The sequence below is a fragment of the Erpetoichthys calabaricus genome, chromosome 2 (genome assembly GCF_900747795.2).
Source record: "Erpetoichthys calabaricus chromosome 2, fErpCal1.3, whole genome shotgun sequence".
Classification (NCBI taxonomy): domain Eukaryota; kingdom Metazoa; phylum Chordata; class Cladistia; order Polypteriformes; family Polypteridae; genus Erpetoichthys; species Erpetoichthys calabaricus.
This window is the reverse complement of record NC_041395.2, coordinates 63,969,952-63,988,476: the sequence shown is the minus strand read 5'-3', so window position 1 is coordinate 63,988,476 and position 18,525 is coordinate 63,969,952. Positions and strand designations below refer to the sequence as shown.

The 18,525-nt window shown below is 41.9% G+C and overlaps 1 protein-coding gene and 1 pseudogene across 5 annotated transcripts in view; both read left to right on the top strand.

The window, feature by feature from the left end:
• Window positions 1–18,525, top strand: part of nav2a (neuron navigator 2a) — a 327,423-nt gene that overhangs the window by 22,354 nt on the left and 286,544 nt on the right. The window lies entirely within an intron of this gene.
• On the top strand, window positions 14,750–14,922 carry LOC114647445 (uncharacterized; annotated as a pseudogene).

The window sequence follows — 18,525 nt, the reverse complement described above, 5'->3', positions numbered from 1 at the left end:
TATTGATGACTGTCTTTTGATTACTGTAGGTGTACCAGTTGCTGGACAGTAACATTTCTTTTGACTGCTGATCCATTTTTGGATTCTGTATGCAAGGTTTGTGTTTTCATTTGATGCACTGAGTGCTTGTGGCTTTGTTTTGGAAGAGAGGACACGAAACCTGTCTCAAGTCTGTCTATCACTCTGTCAGTCCGTCCTATCTATCTATCTATCTATCTATCTATCTATCTATCTATCTATCTATCTATCTATCTATCTATCTATCTATCTATCTATCTATCTATCTATCTATCTATCTATCTATCTATCTATCAAACATTGCAATAGGCTTAGGCCATGAAGTGATTACTCAGCCATCCTATTCTCCGGACTTGGCCCCGTGTGACTTCTTCCTTTTCCCAAACTTAACAATTTGTCTCAGTGGGAAGACATTCTCATCAAATGTGGATGTCATTGCCACCATCAATGCATATTTTGCAGCCTTTGAGAAAAGCTACTTTTCAAACAAGATGAAAAAATTGGAAGCTCACTGGATCAAACATACTGTATAGCCCTCAATGGAGACTATGTTGAGACATCGATTTTTTCCCAAAAAAAACGGTGTTTAACTTGCTTTTTCACCATACTTATCAAACAACCCTCCTATCTATCTATCTATCTATCTATCTATCTATCTATCTATCTATCTATCTATCTATCTATCTATCTATCTATCTATCTATCTATCTATCTATCTATCTATCTATCTATCTATCTATCTATCTATCTATCTACTGTATGTCTTTGCCTCTCATGAGCTGCTAATATGTTTATGCACTGCAAATGATTTGTTATTTTAAATTTTGGAACCCTTTAGTCTATACAGGCTATTTAGTCACATTACATGCATTTGTAATTATTTTATTTACTGCAGTGCATGCTCATGCAGTGAGCAGCCATTTACTATAATTACAAGCAGTGATCCGGTGTCCACATAAGTAGCTTCCCTGTGTCTGCTACACAGCAGTAAGCTCGTACCCTGTACCGTGTTACTGCATTCATATAGCAGCTTTCATAGGTTTGTACTACTTTACTATTGTATGTTATTTCTTCTTATCTTTATTTGATTTAACTGGTACTACCGCCATACAATAGATTAGCATCCCTTCCAGGTTAATTATTCTTGCAATCTCTATAAATGCATTCAGTATTTAAGTGAGATGATTTATAATGGTGGTGTGTAAGTAGAATTGTTTAGGTGGCCGATACTTGGCTGTTGTGCTAGAAATATTAAAGATGTAAAAAGAAAAGATGGTAAATTTAGTTGAGAGAACTGCCCTCCATCTCTATCCCAGGTGAATTCTGATCCTGATTCTAAGACCACTTTGCCTAGCAAGACAAACTCCTTAACAGAGAGTAATGAAGCACACGTACAGCGGGTCACTTAATGCAGCCCGGTATTTCAGACGCAAGACTTGATTGATCATTTTGACTTGCAGATACTCGGTTGTTTCACTGAGCTTCCTCTTGGTCATTTCGGTGTGCTGGTACTTGATTGTTTACACAGTCCAGGGGTGGTTGCACCCAGAATCCCCTGATGGTTTGACTGCTCTTGGCATAATGTGGTTCAGGTCATTTCTATTCAATACTTTTTAATTTACTTGGAATGCAGTATTACAGTATGGTATAGAAAAAAATAACATGAAACATACACAAGATTAAAATATATTATCAAAAGAGTTGGAAATAAAGTCTGGTTGAGACTTTTTGTCATGCTATGCTATGCTGCTCCTTGAACCTTCTATGCTGGCCAAGTCATCTTCTTGTGTCTCCCACACAGGCCTTACCCAGCAGGACAAGCACATCAGTGGGTAATTTCTGCCATCTGGTGGATATTTCCAGTACTGAAAGTATTGTTTCTTATTAAGTTGCAAAGAACGTGACAAGTCGCTCTACTGCTTACGCTGGTGCTTCTGTTTTACAAGCAGAAAAACTGCAGCATTGACCGTGGTGACCTGTGAGCCACACTGGATAGCAACAGTTAAATAAAAAAATAAACTGCCCATTGTGCGTGTGCGCCTGTTTAACAAATTCTTATATGTCTGCCTGTAACTTACATACTGTGAAGCCCAAGGCACATACAGCCGCCCTGTTCCCAACACAGACAGGTAGGACACGACTTTGCCACACAGCACACGGTTTATTTATTCACAACACAATCCGGCACAAGTCCATATCACAGTCCTCCACTCCTCCTCCTCCTCCTCACGCTTTGTCCTCTTCTTCCCGACTCAGTCCATTGAATGCTGCTGACCGGCCCCTTTTTATAGGGCATCCAGAAGGACTCCAGGTGCCCAATGAGCTTCTTCCAGCACACTTCCGGGTGTAGCAGAAGTGCTGCCAAATAGGGCCCTGCAAATGTCCATGCACCCCTTGGCGGTGGACAGCAGGGTTGAGCTCCCATGCTCATAATCCGTGGCCCTGCTGGAAACCAAGCGGGCTGCCCTCTGTTGGCCTGGGGGAGAAACTGTCCTGGAAATACTCTCTCCCCCCGATCCTTCCATAATCAGGGCATCCCGGCTGTACCTCCAGGTTGTCTCCCCTATGTAAAAGACCCCCTAAGGGTTGCTGCCCATTTTCTAAACAGTGTTACCAGCAGGACTGGATCAAGCGCCCTAGACTGTTCAGAAATAGGATATGTGGCTGGATATATGAAATTGTCCTGTGCGTGTATCTGTATTAATGTTCACATTTTCAGTAACAGTAGGCTATAATGTTAGTGTTATCTGCGAGCAGAAGCTCTAGTTTCACATTTTTGATTAACGCCATGCCCGAGCAATCAAAGCCATGTGTGTCGGATCCCGTTTCATGGGTGACTCAATTGGTTGAATTATTCTGGACGCGTGGACTCTGTCCATGCAGACAGTGGTTGGCGCGGAGGAGTTTGAACTTTGAGCTTTAATGCTGTCCCACAGGCTCCTGTGCTCAGCCCCTGCTTGACCTTCCTGTAGTTTATGGTGGCTCCATGTGAACACGGGTGGCTGGAGTGCTTCTGTACGAAACAAAACGAAATGTCGCCAGGTGTGTAATTGCGGCTTTCCTTGATGTGGAGTTTGTGGGCCATGTGGCGGGAACAGGGCCGACTTGTAATTTGTTTCTTTTGAAGTATTTTTTTTTTTCATGTGTTTGTGAAGCTTTCCTCGTCAAAGGATAATAATAGCAGCGCAGTTTCTCATGCCCTTCCCAATCCTTTTTTTATGTCATAAAACATCCACCTGTGCGGCTGCCTTGAGATTTCTGTGCTGAGTGGGCTGTGTGGGAGTGAAGCCTGAGGGTTTCTGTTCCTTTCCAATCTCTGTGTCTTAAGAAATACATAAAATTATTAGGCTCCTTTACGTCAGACTGACAAAGGAGTGAGGGAGTCCTGTAGTGGATTTGCATGTCACTGAGTATTTGTTCATACTTGCGGCCCAATTGCCCTGAGTGGTCTCCTGCTTCCGGAAAAAGCCGAATCAGAAAATGAAGTGATGGATGTCCATTTGCCATTACAGTAACTGCCAAGTGAATGATTAACTTCATTGCTTCCTTCGCTGTCATGGCCTTTTGATCCTTTGGGTTTATTTCAGGTTACGCTCTCCTGACCTACTGACACACTGAGCGCGCCCTGCCTCATTACACAAATGGCCTGGATGTGTGGCTCTCGGCTCCCTCTAGTGGGCACAAGGCAGTTCAAAACAAACTGCTTTGTTGTTCTTCATAAAATCCAAGAGTGGCTCCTTCTTGTCTGACCTTTCGAAGAGCAGTAATGAAGCAAGACGTGTGAAAGACACTTGGATTGAGGAATCAGCAAAAATGTCCCAACCTTGTTTAGCCCATCTGGTCACACTCCTGAATCGCCTGTGGCATCCTTGGTTAAAAACAAGCAAACAAACAAACTGAACGAAAGCACACAATTAAGGATGAATGACCAGCTAAGACTTTTCCGGCTACTGTGTCCACACAAACTGTTTATCACTTTGGATTTTTTTAATTTCATTTTGTTATTACTTTGAATCTTTTTTTAACATTAATCAACACAAAATCTAAGATCTAATATGAAACTAAAAAGCCTTCAAAGTTAATTATAAATGAAGTATTCCCAGAGTTCAACGTTCCCAATGATCCTTAGAAGTCCCATAATTAGTTGAGTGGCGTCTATTCACATCAGCTCAAACAGAGTCTCCATATTATTATTATTATGATTATTATTATTATTATCCATCCATCCATTATCCAACCCGCTATATCCTAACTAAAGGGTCACGGGGGTCTGCTGGAGCCAATCCCAGCCAACACAGGGCGCAAGGCAGGAAACAAGCCCCGGGCAGGGCGCCAGCCCACCACATATTATTATTATTATTAATAATTATTATACTGTGGTGGGTTGGCACCCTGCCCGGGATTGGTTCCTGCCTTGTGCCCTGTGTTGGCTGGGATTGGCTCCAGCAGACCCCCGTGACCCTGTGTTTGGATTCAGCGGGTTGGAAAATGGATGGATAATTATTATAATATGTATAATAATATGCTTTTTTTATAAGTTCTCTTGGATAAAGGTATCTGCATAATAAGGAATAAAAAAAAAAGATTAGTCCAGTAATCACAGAATTGACTTTAAATGCAGTGTCCAGGCCCCTCTCTTTTTAATGTGTTTGAAATTTGTAAAATAAACCAATTCAACCCCCTCTGAAGTACCATAAATCACTCGGAGAAATCACAAACTGTCTGCTTTCTGTTGTTTTATGGTGTGACGTAAGCTGCATCATTAGGAAGTTTGCATATGGGATTTCCCATGAGGCTATGCAGGAGTGGCGCAGCTTTCTCTTCAAGGACATTCTGCTCTACTTGTGCCTTGAGCAGAACTGTAACTCAGTTGTGAGGGACAATCACGGCTAGCCGGCTTTTTGTACGCAGGGATTTTTGTTTTATTCATTTTTTTTTTTTCAATTCAATATGCTAAGAAAATGTGTCTTAACACAATTTATAAAAAGAGGTGATTTCTTGCACCTGGGCGTCATGATATTAAGTTTGTCATCACTGCTGTGATACAACACAATTTTGGATTTTTATTAAACCTTTTCTGTTCTTATTTTAAGAAAATGTTGAAAAAACAGATCAGCCTTTATATGCAATGCTATACCAAAATATACAAAATGCACAGCAGTCATTAGGCGGCTGCTTAGGCTCTGCTCTTGGCTGCTTTAGAGTCACACTGACGCTCCCAGCTATGGCATCTTGCCACCCTTTGCTCTTATGGCCCAATCCTCATCGGTATGCACACAGCTCTGTGCCCAGTGCCCTTTTATACCAAGCTGAGGGTTCAAGGACCTGCTCACAAGACCTCTCAAGAGCGGTCAGACACATATGGAGCCTCACTTGGTGTCACATGCACTGTTACACTTGTTGAGGCATAGCTGCCATACCTCGCTGTCATCCTGCTGAAGCTCTGGCTTTTCAGTATCTGATAAAAAAAACAAAATGGAGTGATGTACAGAGACACCCTATCCGCTTTATTGAGTGTGAAGTCCCCATTGGTGACCGATGTCTTTATTGAAGACATAAAAGTGCAGGAGAAATCCTGTGACTACCACGAGCAGTGAGCTATCGATCGTGGATATCCTAAAGTGGTAAGTGTCAAAAGACATCCAAATTTTAGAATTCAGAATGTCTCATTCACGCCTGTTCAGACAGATTATCAGCGCTCTTAGGTGCGTTAAGTCTGGTGGTTCTCTTAGCATGATCAGTACCTTTCTCAAATGCCGTCTTGCAGGAAGGCACAAACTCTTATCCGTTTACACCACACGGGCAGCAGAAGATAGCATCAGACTGCCAGAACGTTTGCCCATCAGTTGCATCCTACTGACTTCCTTTCGGTTTCAGTTTTAACAAACAGCCATCGTGAGCTACTTATCTCCACAGGCTAGTGGTTCCTCTGCTTTGTCATCTCCTCTATGAGCCCTTGCATCCGTGCATCAGTGTCCAGTCGGAGTTGCGCAGTTCAGTGGTGGGACTCACTGAGTGTTGCTCACTGAAGCAGCTAATGGATGGAATTGCCATTTCCAGCCTGTCTCCTCAACCAAAAATCCCTTCTACCTCTTATCATCCCAAATGCTCAGCAGCCCCATTAAGAATGCAAATCTGGATAAGCAGCCCAGATGGGGCCTTCATTTGACAAGCATGAAGAACCCGTAACGACGCTCTGGAAGCACATGGTGCTGGTTATGGTGGCTCATGGTGTCAGACGTGCGTGTCAATACTGCACATGTAATCTCCAATAAAAAAGGGGGCATTAGAGCATCTGTGTGCGTTGACACAGACAGACAAGATGTAATCTTACCTGCTTTGCTAATGGAAACAACAGATTGAATAGAGATCTGCCGGATTTCAATATAGGATAATTGTTCTGGCTATGATGACTTAGTTTCATGGTGTTCATTAAAGTGGGACATCTGTTTCCTTTCATTTTCTCCATAGCTGTGCCTGTGTCTTGCAGGCTACAGCATTCAAACTTAATTGGTTTGTCTGTTTGTTCGCTCCATTCCTTTCTTTCCAATCCACTTTAAATGTCTGCTTTTGTAACATTAGTGCACAAACTCGATCCATTTTTTGCATGGAGGCCTGGCAGATTCAAAGGGGATGGTGCTACATGACGGTATTTGGCCTCTTTTATTTTCCCTGAAAGGCTTTTGGAGTCTGGTGGGCCAGAATGGTAATCCATGAGAAGTGTGAGATGAGTTGGAAGGCGGAGGTTTTTCTTATCTGGAGAAGGTAGCGCTGCTAATGAACTTGCGTGTGCTACACACACACACACACACACGCACGCACACACACACACACACAGACCCACTCACACTAAATATCTAATGAGAGTTGGTCTACTTGTACAGGCTGCACATATTTATTTGTTTCCCTCTGACATACATTGCTGCCTGTGTATCTGTGTGCGGTTGCTTTCAAACGGTTTCTGTGTCAAGCGTGTCTCTGGAGCTCTATATGATTAAAGACTCCAAGATGAATGTACTGGGGGTGCAATTCTGAGGTATATCCCTGTCTCAGGCCCACCACCATGTATTTTTCTCCTGAAGACATGGATGGAGCTATACACTGACCTCTGACCTTTTCTTTTTGCCTCACATCTCGACCTATTGTTTGTCCTTTCACAGAGACAGAAGATAAAGCGGCAGATAATAGCACTTACTGTTAGTTATGCGCATCTGTTGTCTCAGCACATGCATCATGGCGTATTGTGATATCTGCCTTGTTAGCAGCTTTGGGGGATAAGTCGAGGATGGAAAGTCACGGCCTTCATCAAAGTGGGTGTGCATTTGTATTGTTACAGTGCCTTTACTATTCAGTCCCACTGCATGGCAAATTCCAGATAGTCACAGCTAGGCCCTGTCTAGCATCATCACCGCAGACCAGAACATTTCTTAAATTAATTTTGAAATAAAGGAAGATTCAATAATGGAAAGATTTTCTAAAGGAGAAATCATGCAGAACAATAAGTGGTGTCCTTGACAAGACCCTCTTACCTTCTCATTCTGTCATTTTTGTTCCCCACAACACCCTGTGTTTGTTTGTCTCCATTCCTAGGTTTGGGTTTACAGGCAGGTCAGGGTTTATCTTTAACCTTCTGTGTCATGAATTCTTTGTTTTGCTGGGCATGTTTCAAATTATTTTATTATTTCTACAAATGCTATTTTGTAGTTTGTTTTTTATGACTGTAGCCATCTTTTTTGTGGTTACCTCATCCTAGGCTAGACACGCAACGAAACTTCAACATGATGCCTGATGACACTTGCATTCAACATGTAAACTGACTGTGTACAATAGAACATTAGAACAATCTGGATGAGAACAGGCCATTCAGCCCAACAAAGCTCACCAGTCCTATCCACTTAATTCTTCTAAAAAACAGCAAGTCGAGTTTTGAAAGTTCCTAAAGTCCACCACACTACTTGGAAGCTTATTCCAAGTGTCTTTGGTTCTCTGTGTAAAGAAAAACCTCCTAATGTTTGTGTGAATTTACCCTTAACAAGTTTCTAACTGTGTCCCTCATGTTCTTGATGAACTCATTTTAAAATAACAGTCATGATTCACTGTACTGTTTCCCTTCATAACTTTAAATACTTCAGTGATGTCAACTCATAAATCTTCTTTTGCTTAATCTGTATAGGCTCAGCTCTTTTAATCATTCCTCATAATTCAACCCCTGTAGTCCTGGAATCAGCCTAGTCACTCTTCTCTGGACCGTTTCTAGTGCTGCTATGTCCTTTTTGTAGCCTGGAGACCAAAACTGCACCCAGTACTCAAGATGAGGCCTCACCAGTGCTTTCCAAGTCTTTGAATAAATCAACAATGAAAAATCTTTGTATGGTTACATAAAGGAATGTCTTGTCACGGTTAGGACCTTTGCTTCAGCATTTCAGTTTTGTTTGCAATATTGTTTACACCCTTTTGGTTCGGAGCCATGATAGTTTTAGTATACTCTTTTGGTTTTCCTTTTGGAAGTATTTCTGGGTCCTTGCTCCCATTTTTGTCCATTTTTGGACTTTTCTTTTCTTTTGCAGTTATAATATTGTGAGTCCATCAGGTGTGAATATATGTAAGGCCATACCACATGCACTTCAGAAGAGGTCATCCACATGAAGCTAAGGATATTCAGGCCCGGCCTGTCCTTGGATGGGAGACCATCTGGGAAAAGCTCGGGTTGCTGCTGGACGAGGTGTTGGTGAGGCCAGCAGAGGGCTCTTTCCTGGTGGTCTGATTGTTGATCCCAGTGCCCCAGTGCAGTGTAAAAATGGCTGAGGAGTAGTAGGCCGTATCCAGATTTCCTGGCTAAATTTCCCACCATGGCCTAGTCATTCTGGTCCCCTAATCACCCCCTGTCTCTAATTGGCTATCTCTCTCACCACTTCACCACCTTATAGCTCATGTGTGGTGCACTTACTGGAGCAACAATGGCTGCTGTCACATCATCCAGGTAGATGCTACACATTAGTGGTATTGAAGTGGCTTCCCACACACTATGTAAAAAGCGCTTTGAGTACTGAGAAAAGCACTATATAAATGTAAAGAATTGTTATTATTAAGGTGTGTAAGGTACTAGAGTACCTAGGGGCGGAGTGGTGGCTCTGAGGCTAGGGATCTGCACTGGCAATCGGAAGGTTGGCGGTTTGAATCCCGTAAAATGCCAATAGAGACTCTGCTCTGTTGGGCCCTTAAGCAAAGCCCTTAACCTGCAATTGCTGAGCACTTTGAGTAGTGAGAAAAGCGCTATATAAATGCAAAGAATTATTATTATTATTAGAGTAGGGTTTCTTGTGGACCAGTAGTCCAGGTCCCAGCTTTACACAGTAGAGCCACAACCCTATATATGAGCCATACTTGACTGTATCTATCACGGGTCTGAGACGTAACACCTTAAAGACCTCAACAGTACTCGTCTACCCAATAGAGCTACCTAAGGACTACACCTGGCATTGGCCAGAGACGTAGGTCCCACTTCTCTTATGGCTAAAAATTTAGTTCTCCTATCCTAGGTGATGTTTGAGTAAGGCTTCTTCTTTTAACAAAATGTGGATATTTGATTACAAAACAAATTAGATTATATGTTTAGCAAATGGCAGCAATTGTAGACACTAAACCGAATGAGAACAGAAATTCTTCATAAGAGCAAGAATGACTGCATAATAAAATGGTCCAGATTATAGGTAAGAACTGCAGTTTTATAATGTGGCTACCACATAACAGGCATTTCAGCCTCAATTCACGTTTGAGATGGTGCTGCCATAAAACATAAAATGATTCGTTGAGGTGTTCCCATTAATTGCTTTGTGAGTTCCTAATAGAACATTGTAAATAATTCTTAAACACTCAGGAAACCAATGCAGTGAAGCCAGCTGGCACATTATAAAGTCATTGAATTTACTCTTGTGGCGGACTGTAATAATAATAATAATTCATTACATTTATATAGCGCTTTTCTCAGTACTCAAAGCGCTATCCACACAGGGAGGAACCGGGAAGCGAACCCACAATCTTCCACAGTCTCCTTACTGCAAAGCAGCAGCACTACCACTGCGCCACTAGAAACAGCATTTTGTGCCAACTGGCAGGTAATGCGGCCAGCTGCCTAAAGTTTTAATCCATAAGGGTTCAGGTTATTTTACCTTCATCTTAAATCGATGCTGCCTAACCTGGCAGGGCTACTACATCTTTAGAAATATAATATATGGTATTGGCAGAAGCTCGGCCCCTAGCCATTTCTTTACATTAGGTTTTAACTAGGGCTCTAAATTCACTTTTTATTTTCTAACAATGGGCATGCAGCGAATGAGTGTACGACGGAGATTAAACAGACCCTGTCTTTCTCACTTGTAGCCGCTCATTAGTGTAACTCAAATGGAAACAACTAGAAGTGATCCCAGATAAGAAAACGAAACTGATAATATTTTAGTTAAAAGACCAGAAGAACTGATGTTAGATTCTTTTAATTACAGGAATGGATCAACAAGGGGCTCTGCTTTGGCAAATGCATTATTTAGAAGCAGAAATTAGCCCCTGACTGCTAGCAATGAAAATCTGCAGCTACTGTAGAATTAAGCTGGAAATCATGAGGAAGAAGCATCAAGATAGAAATACTGTGTGCCTTGGGGCCAGTCACTTGATCTGCTTGTCACAGAAAATGAGAATTTCTTCCCAATTGACTGCACTGATTAAATTAATACAGCTAGTCCTGGACTTCTGCAGGGCTGAATTCTGGGATGTTCTACATATCTTTTTTGTGCATAAGTTGGGTCTGTCTGTAGGTTCATCAGGTCATTATTATCACATGTACAGAGAAAAGTGGAATTCTTACTTTTATGTGCTAATCAACATGGAACACATTGGCGCTCTCCAGCCCCGTGATTATTGAATATAAAACAACCCTACCTTGAAACTTCTGTCTTCCTTGCTTAAAAAACTCTGATGCTATATTAATCATAAATGCATACAACACAACATATGATGGGGAGAAGAGGGGCTATTAGCAGTGCAGATTTATGAATTGCAGCCGGTATTTTATTTCTCCTGAGCTTGGTCTTCTGAAGAATGTGTTTGTAGCCCAGTCTGCACTGGTATCTGGAAGGTTGACGATTCGAATCCCCGTTGCTGCCAAAGGAGATCCTACGCTGCTGGGCCCTTGAGCAAGGCCCTTACTCCAGGAGTGCAGTACAATGGCTGACCCTGCGCTCTCACCCCAAGTGGTATGTGAAAACTAACAAATTCCTAATACAAGAAATTGTATAAGGTAAAATAAAGAATGAAAAAGAAAAAACCAGGTCACCTTAGTGTTCCTCACTTACTGCAGGCATACGGCGCTCTGACGAGTTCTCTGATAAAATGCAAGTATACATTTTTGCAAATTACTAAATACGGAATCATTTCATGTAAAGACACAGATTTGTTTAAATACACAGAAAACAGAGTAGTTTGAAAGTGATTGACAGTAACGGAAACTAAGAATATTTTTATTGTTGCATTAGAATAGCTAGTTGTCAATAGCCACAGTTTGAGAAATGAATAACTACCTTTTATGTGCTCATCAGATATGCAATTCATTGTTTATTAGATATAACTCTGTCAGGAAAGTAAGGTCGCACTAAGTATGGGACATTATGGGGCACACGTGAGCTCGGACTCAAAGACATCACGCTTCCCCTCTCTCGTATGTCCACTTTGTGGCACAGCTCTGTGACTTTTCAGAAGTTAATTGCTGTACTTTAAAAAGTGAAGAATATTAGTAGTTGTCAGAATGTCATTATTTTCTATGGAGTGGATATGCCATTACAGTATGAGTTTACACAACCCAAACTCAATCACAAAATGACATTTCCACGCTCTGCCAAAATGGGGCGCTGTTTAAGGCCATTGCTTCGAGGGTTTGGGGAATTTACTGCAGTGAATTGCCTGGCACTGGCCTGACATGTTTCTATATCATGTGATTCTGAGCTCATTCTGCAGTTTGCTGAGGTGTGGGAAAGGTGAGCACAAACATCCGAACAAACATCCTAATGCACCCCCGGCCCATACACCTTTAGTCTTCTCTAAACGTGTTGTTAATAAGTAACCAGGAAAAGTGGTCGGGCAAATGTTGAATGTGAAAACCTTGGAGACTCTGTAGTGCTTCCCTTGGACTGATTTCTTGCCATTGAACACAAAGGCTTCAAATGGAGACTGCTGAGTGGTGTACTTACCAGACAAGTGCTAAAGTTTTTTAAAAGCGATTCTATTAGCTGATTGGCTAATTCAGTGCCACGAGTGTTACCAATAGGTTAGATTAAACTTTCTTAAGATATTAATTTCTTACTGTATGCAAAATCTTTTCTGGTAATGTGCAATCAAACAAGATGTGATAATTTAGGTTTGTCTTCAACAGGCTGTAATTATTAATGCCTAGTATCGTGTCACTCACCAATGTCCATTTCCTGCTCCTGACTCACTTCTTGACGTTGAGCAAGTCACTTTACCTACTGTCCCTGGGCTCCAACTCTAAATTATACATATATATTTCTTTTTATTTATTTAATTTTATTCGAAGAAAACAACATTCCATACGATCACAATGAAAAAGATAACATTACATACAGTCAAGTCAAATGTAGCCAAATAATATATATTTCTGAACATGTGATCTTTGGGATTGCTTTCACTGATCCTAACGTACTAATATCCTTATCAGGCCCCCCTTAACATCACGCTAAGAAAGTTTAAAGAAAACAGATGAATGGATTTTTTCATTATTTGTCAAAAGATTGATTTATTGGATTGATTTAGCACACTTTCTTTTTTGGATCGTAGTATTCTGCCAAAGCTGTAAAAGTGAAAGGGTTAAATGACACCCCCCCCCCTTTTTTTTTTTGTTCTCCCACCGCAGAAAGGTTCATTGAAGTAGGAACAGCCAAAATGGGCTGTCCTTTCAGCTGCCGAGGGGGGGGGGGGGGAGGAGGGGGTCTTTTTCCTGAATTTGTCTCCTATGGGTATTAGATACCTCCCCCTGCAATCCCCCCACCCCCAGCCCACCTCCTGGAGTGTCATTCTGGGAATGTTTGAATTGGCTGAGGTTAAGCCTTTCTGCTGAGCGCACTGTGCATCTTAAAAAGTTCTCAGAGCAGAGGTGCCACTCGGGACGGTGGGGAGCAGGGCGGCAGACAGGATCTATTTATTTATTTGACCGGACTCGATGGATCATGAATCAGACCTACAGGAGGACAGGGGCTTCTCTAGGCATTGGTGACTGTGCCCTGCTCAGTCCAGCAGCAGGTGCTTTGTTGGCTCTTGAAAAAGATGAGCGTGATGCTCTGGCGCTGGGAACAGAACAACTTCACCATGAAGCTGGTGAGTACTGGGCTGCTGCTGCTGCTGTTGTGTGTGCAGTCGAGGGCATACAGACTAGCCACATGCACTCTCCAAATGTCCAGTCTTTTAATTTACAAAGTTAAGAAGGTTAATTTTTAACCTTTTGCGGTATTTTAATAGGAATCAGAAACTCAAGTAAAATGTGAGCCCATTGTGAATATGGGCAAAGTGAATAACTGACACCGTGGAGCCTGGCCTCGACTTCTTAAAACTTTATCTTCTTTTGTTTTTTTAAGAAGCTGAAGGTTTTCTTGTGAGCTGTCAGTGGTAATTATCTTGTCTTAGTTTCTATTGTGTTCTCGCCTGCTGTGAGAAGTGTTTTATAACGTTAAGAACTGACTGGCTGGATCCTTGTCTGTTCTTGTAAGAAGCTGCAATGGGAATCAGTCATAAAAACTACAAATTTGCATAAAACCCTGACGTCCGCTCTTGTGCTTCTTCTCTTGTGCTCTCGTGCACTTTGGTTTCCCTCACCAATCCCAAAGACGCCTGCTATCAGGCTGAATGTTGACTCTAATTGCCTCGGTCATGCTTGCTTTTCTGCTTTTGGTTCAGTGGTGTCGGGCTGAGCTTCAGCCCTTGCAAGAGTAAACAGGACTAAGTGGGGTAGATGATGGAAGGATGGAAACACTTCAGCTAAACTCTTCATCTTGGTAAAGACTGGAGCAATGCTTTATATTCTAGTATATGCACAAAAGCCTCACACGGATAATTTCACAGCACCTCTTTGGCAGGATTTACAGTAAGTCCACATGAACACAGAAGGCCAGGAAGGAGTGTCATCCATAAAGGCCACCATCTCACTTTTGGTTTTATTGTTGTGACTAACTGATGATACGTGCACGATAAAAAATTGCTTTTGCAGGTAATCGTCTTCTTTCTGTTACAATAAAAGTCATCCAGTTAAATCAGTTAGCCAATCAATGTATATGTTTACAGCTCTGTGTGTTAGGTAGCCAGTTTATAGAGAAATGGCAGAGTTGTCAAAGCCGTGGCCCTATACATCCAGAGGCCTGTATTCCACACTGTCTGTGTCTTGGTGATTTTCCTGCTACATCCTAAATACATTTGTCCATCCATCCATTTTTTAAACCCCGCTATATCCTAAGCAGGATTTCTGGGAAGCAAGAGCCAATCCCAGCAAGCATCAGTTTACAAGGCAAGAAGAATCTCTGGCCAGGGCGCCAGTCTTTCACAGAGTAAACACACAACACACACACGGACCAATTCACCATTGTCAATCCACCTCACTCACTTGTCTTTGGACTGAGGGAGGATACTGGAGGACCCCACAGAAACACGAGGAGAAAATGCCAACTCCATGCACGGGGGGACCTGGCAGAGGAGATACTGTACCACGATCACTAAGGTGGTTTTTCCCAGGGTGAGGTTCATCCATTGCACTCCGGAAGTGTTGACCCCTGCGATTTCTCCAAATGCTGGAAACTCAACTGCAGAATTTGTGGTAGCGAGGGAACATGTCTTTGGCTTGAGATATCGCTCTTACTTGTCATTTTATTGTCTCGGCCAACAGAAAGCACACCTGAGTTTGTGCTTTCCAAAAGTCTTAGGAAAGACCAAACAAAGTCCAATTTTGCAGGTGCACATTATCTATGTATGTATAATACTAATATAATGTTACCAGTAACGGCGCAATGCATGATAACGTGCAGTGACTACACTTGACTTGAGCGTTCCTAGTCTTCATCCTCTTTCTCTGTACGTTTAGCATTCGTTTGCTCAGAGGTTGATGCGCTTGCTGCTTCCTGAACTGATCTTCTTTTCTCCACCCTAGCGGCCCGCTGCTTCTCTTCTTTCATCAGAATCTTTTCGCATTAAAACTGATTAAGTCAGTGTTTGTGTTGTGATTATTTAGTACATTTTCTTTAATTTTTCACTTAAGCTGGCACTTAAGTCTTCAATCTGCCTCAAGAATGATTTAAGATATGAAGAGGTAGGGGACGTGACGGCAAAAGTGGTAGGAATGAGAACGGCGCCCGTACATATGTGCCACACAGCCACCCTGCTGAGAGATGATTCTACAATGAAATAAAATAAAAATAAAAAGAGGAATCAAAATCATCACCCCGAAAGTGGATAGTAGACATCACGGAGTATATGTGTACCAAATTTCAGGTCAATAGGTCAAACGGTTTGCAAGCTACAGGTGATTTAAAATCCTGGACAGACAAACAAACAGCCATGGTAGTGTATTAAATAAAAAAGATTATTGTACAAATTGATATTCATAGGTTTGAGCATTTACTATTTGTTGCCATTTTATTTTCCTCTAATGCACATTCTTTCAGCAGATAAGCATTTCACTACATATTATACTGTGCATAACTGTATGTGACAAATAAAATTTGATTTAATTTACAAATTACTCAAACTACAGTATATACAGGGTGAGTCAAAATTGTGTTAACTCTAATGATACTGCTGTGTATATACTTATATATAATTTTTGTGGTCAGTTTATGTGCCACATATGGTACATGTGTTGAACATGATGGCAAACAGATTGAGCCATTCCTGTAAATCGTCTTGCACATATGAAGTATGTTTTGTGAATAAATTGTTTCCGCCATTCAAATGCTAACATAATTTTGACTCACCCTGTATTACTCGTCATGTTTCACATCAGCTTGGGCAGGTCCGATTTCTTGCGCAGTTCTTACTGCACATCACTGACAGTTGTTGAACATCCATCCTTGTCATAAGCAAGTCCGAGTTTGGCACAGAATGATACGATGTACACTGCTTCTACAAGAACAGGCTCCAGCTCCCAGAGACGTGCTCAAAATGAACAGATAGATGCTATTTATTACAACACCTTGTGATGGTGTTAGCTATGAAAGCCACTAATTGTATGCAGCAAAGGTTGCATTGCACCGTTCAATCAATTTCAGTAATTCATTTCAGTACTGTCCTTTATACAGTAGATCATCAGCCTCGACCTACACACCATTAACTTATAGCTCTCACTCTTTATGTAATAGAGTTAATTTTCTTTTTTGGGCCGTGCTGTAGCAATGACGGGGTTTGAATGCCAGCCTAGTCACTGTCTTTGTGGAGATTTGCAAGTTATTCATGTAGGTTCCTCTCCGTGTATTTGGGTTTTCCTTCCATAACCCATGGATTATCAGCCTGGACCTGCAAATCATCAACTTGTAAGTTTCCCACTTTATTTTACACTAGCCCCTAAAGACCAGTAATAGAATCATTTCAAAATATTTGCTATCTCTTGCCCTACATGTTCTCTCTGTCCCCATGTGTCTGAACCTCTCTCCACCAGCGCCTTATTTTCGAAGCGTCTTTCTCGCCTCCCGTTCGGTTTTACACTTTCCATCTTTGAAGGTGACTCCCACAGCATGCGCCTTCACTCCACTCACACTTCCTCTTTCGTCACATCACCAAAAAACAAACTGACCAATCACACCAAAACCCAACTGACCAATCAGATTGCTCTGAGGGACTGGACACTCTTTGACGTTAGTGTTTTCTTATACCGCAGAGAGATTTTTTTCTTTCTTGACCAGTGCTGTAGCAGTGACTGGATATGAATGCCAGCCTGGCCATTGCCTTTGTGAAGATTTGCAAGTCCTGTCTCTGTTCATGTAGGCCACCCTCTATGTACTCTGGTTTTCCTTCCCAATCTCAAAGATGTTTGTTAGGTTAAGTGACAACACTAAAACTGGCCTGGTGGAAGTGAGTGTGCCTTGAGGTGAAGTGGCGATCCATAGAGTTGTTTCCTTCCTTACACCCCCATGACCCTAAAACTGGATTGATCAGGTTCAGTAAATGGATGGATGAATGGTCTTTTTCCTCGATAAACTTCAAAGGCTGGCAGGACTTGAAGTGACATGCAGAAAGTGAGTTTTATCAGGATTCCAACAGGATGAGTAGTAATTCTTTGGTGTGGGAAATCGGGGGGCCGGTGTATTAGGCCGCGCTGTCACAGAGTGGCTGCTGTATCCACCGAATCTGAACTTTCTTTCTCTCTCTCTCTCTTTCTCCATCCTTAACATTTTTCTCCACTAAGAAAGCATAACAAAAGCCAGTTACGCATAAGGATGACACATTCACCTACTGTATAATGAATGATGAGCTCTTTCATGAAGTTTTGTTTTATTTTTGCTTTCAAGTACCTTCTTCTGAGAAATGGATTATGTAGCAGGTTTTTTTTTTTTTTTGGAAAGAGTACGTAAAAAAAGTAGCACATGGAAACGGTCGTCCTTATTTCAGACATGCCTTTTCATAATACATGCCATGCTCTTTGTTTACAAACCTTTTTGGTCCACTCACAACACCTCTTAACGGTAGCAACTTCACACTTCTTTGTTGGGCTACCTTTGTCATTCTATTAGCCAAGAAAGGTGCTATATACTGCAGAAATATAAAGAGCTAAAAAAAGAAGAGTGTCATGAAAGTAAAACAATGCTTTAAGTACCCTCGGAGTTGTTCTTTATTTTATTGGTGGGGTGACTTTAGGATTGTGGGCCTGGGCCTAATTGTGCTTCCTAGCAGATGGAGACCTAAACGGGGCTGGGTGGAGGCACGAGGCCGTTAGGCCTAAGTGCACCTCCTGTAGCCTTTTAGCGATCTGAAATGGAAGCAGGTATGTCAGATTTGAGATGGGAAAAGAGATAGATTTAATCACATCTTACATTTATGTTGGCGATTCCACAAGTCTTATTGCTGTCCCCCGCCCGCAAAAGGTGTTTCCCTTCCACACCAAACACCATCTGCAGAAGATAAATGTGTGATTTTTTTCCATTCCATAAAAATAAGCATCTAGACTCTGGGATTAAGTTGTTTCACCCTGGCTGAATTCAGCCCCTCAGGTCAGGAACCCTGCTCCTCCTCACATGGTGTGAAAGTGTATGCGGCCAGAGGCTTGATTGGAGTGCTATAGCCCTGGACAATCCATTTTGTAATAAATATTGACAATGGCACAAGTGGCAACTTTAATGTAGCGCCTCGGGGCCACCACTTATTTCAACAGGGATTTTATAGTGAGACCAGCATTTCAGGACGGATCGTGAATGACACGTAAGTGCCAGAAGGGCAGCTTCAGACTCAATGTCCTCTCCACACTTCCTTACC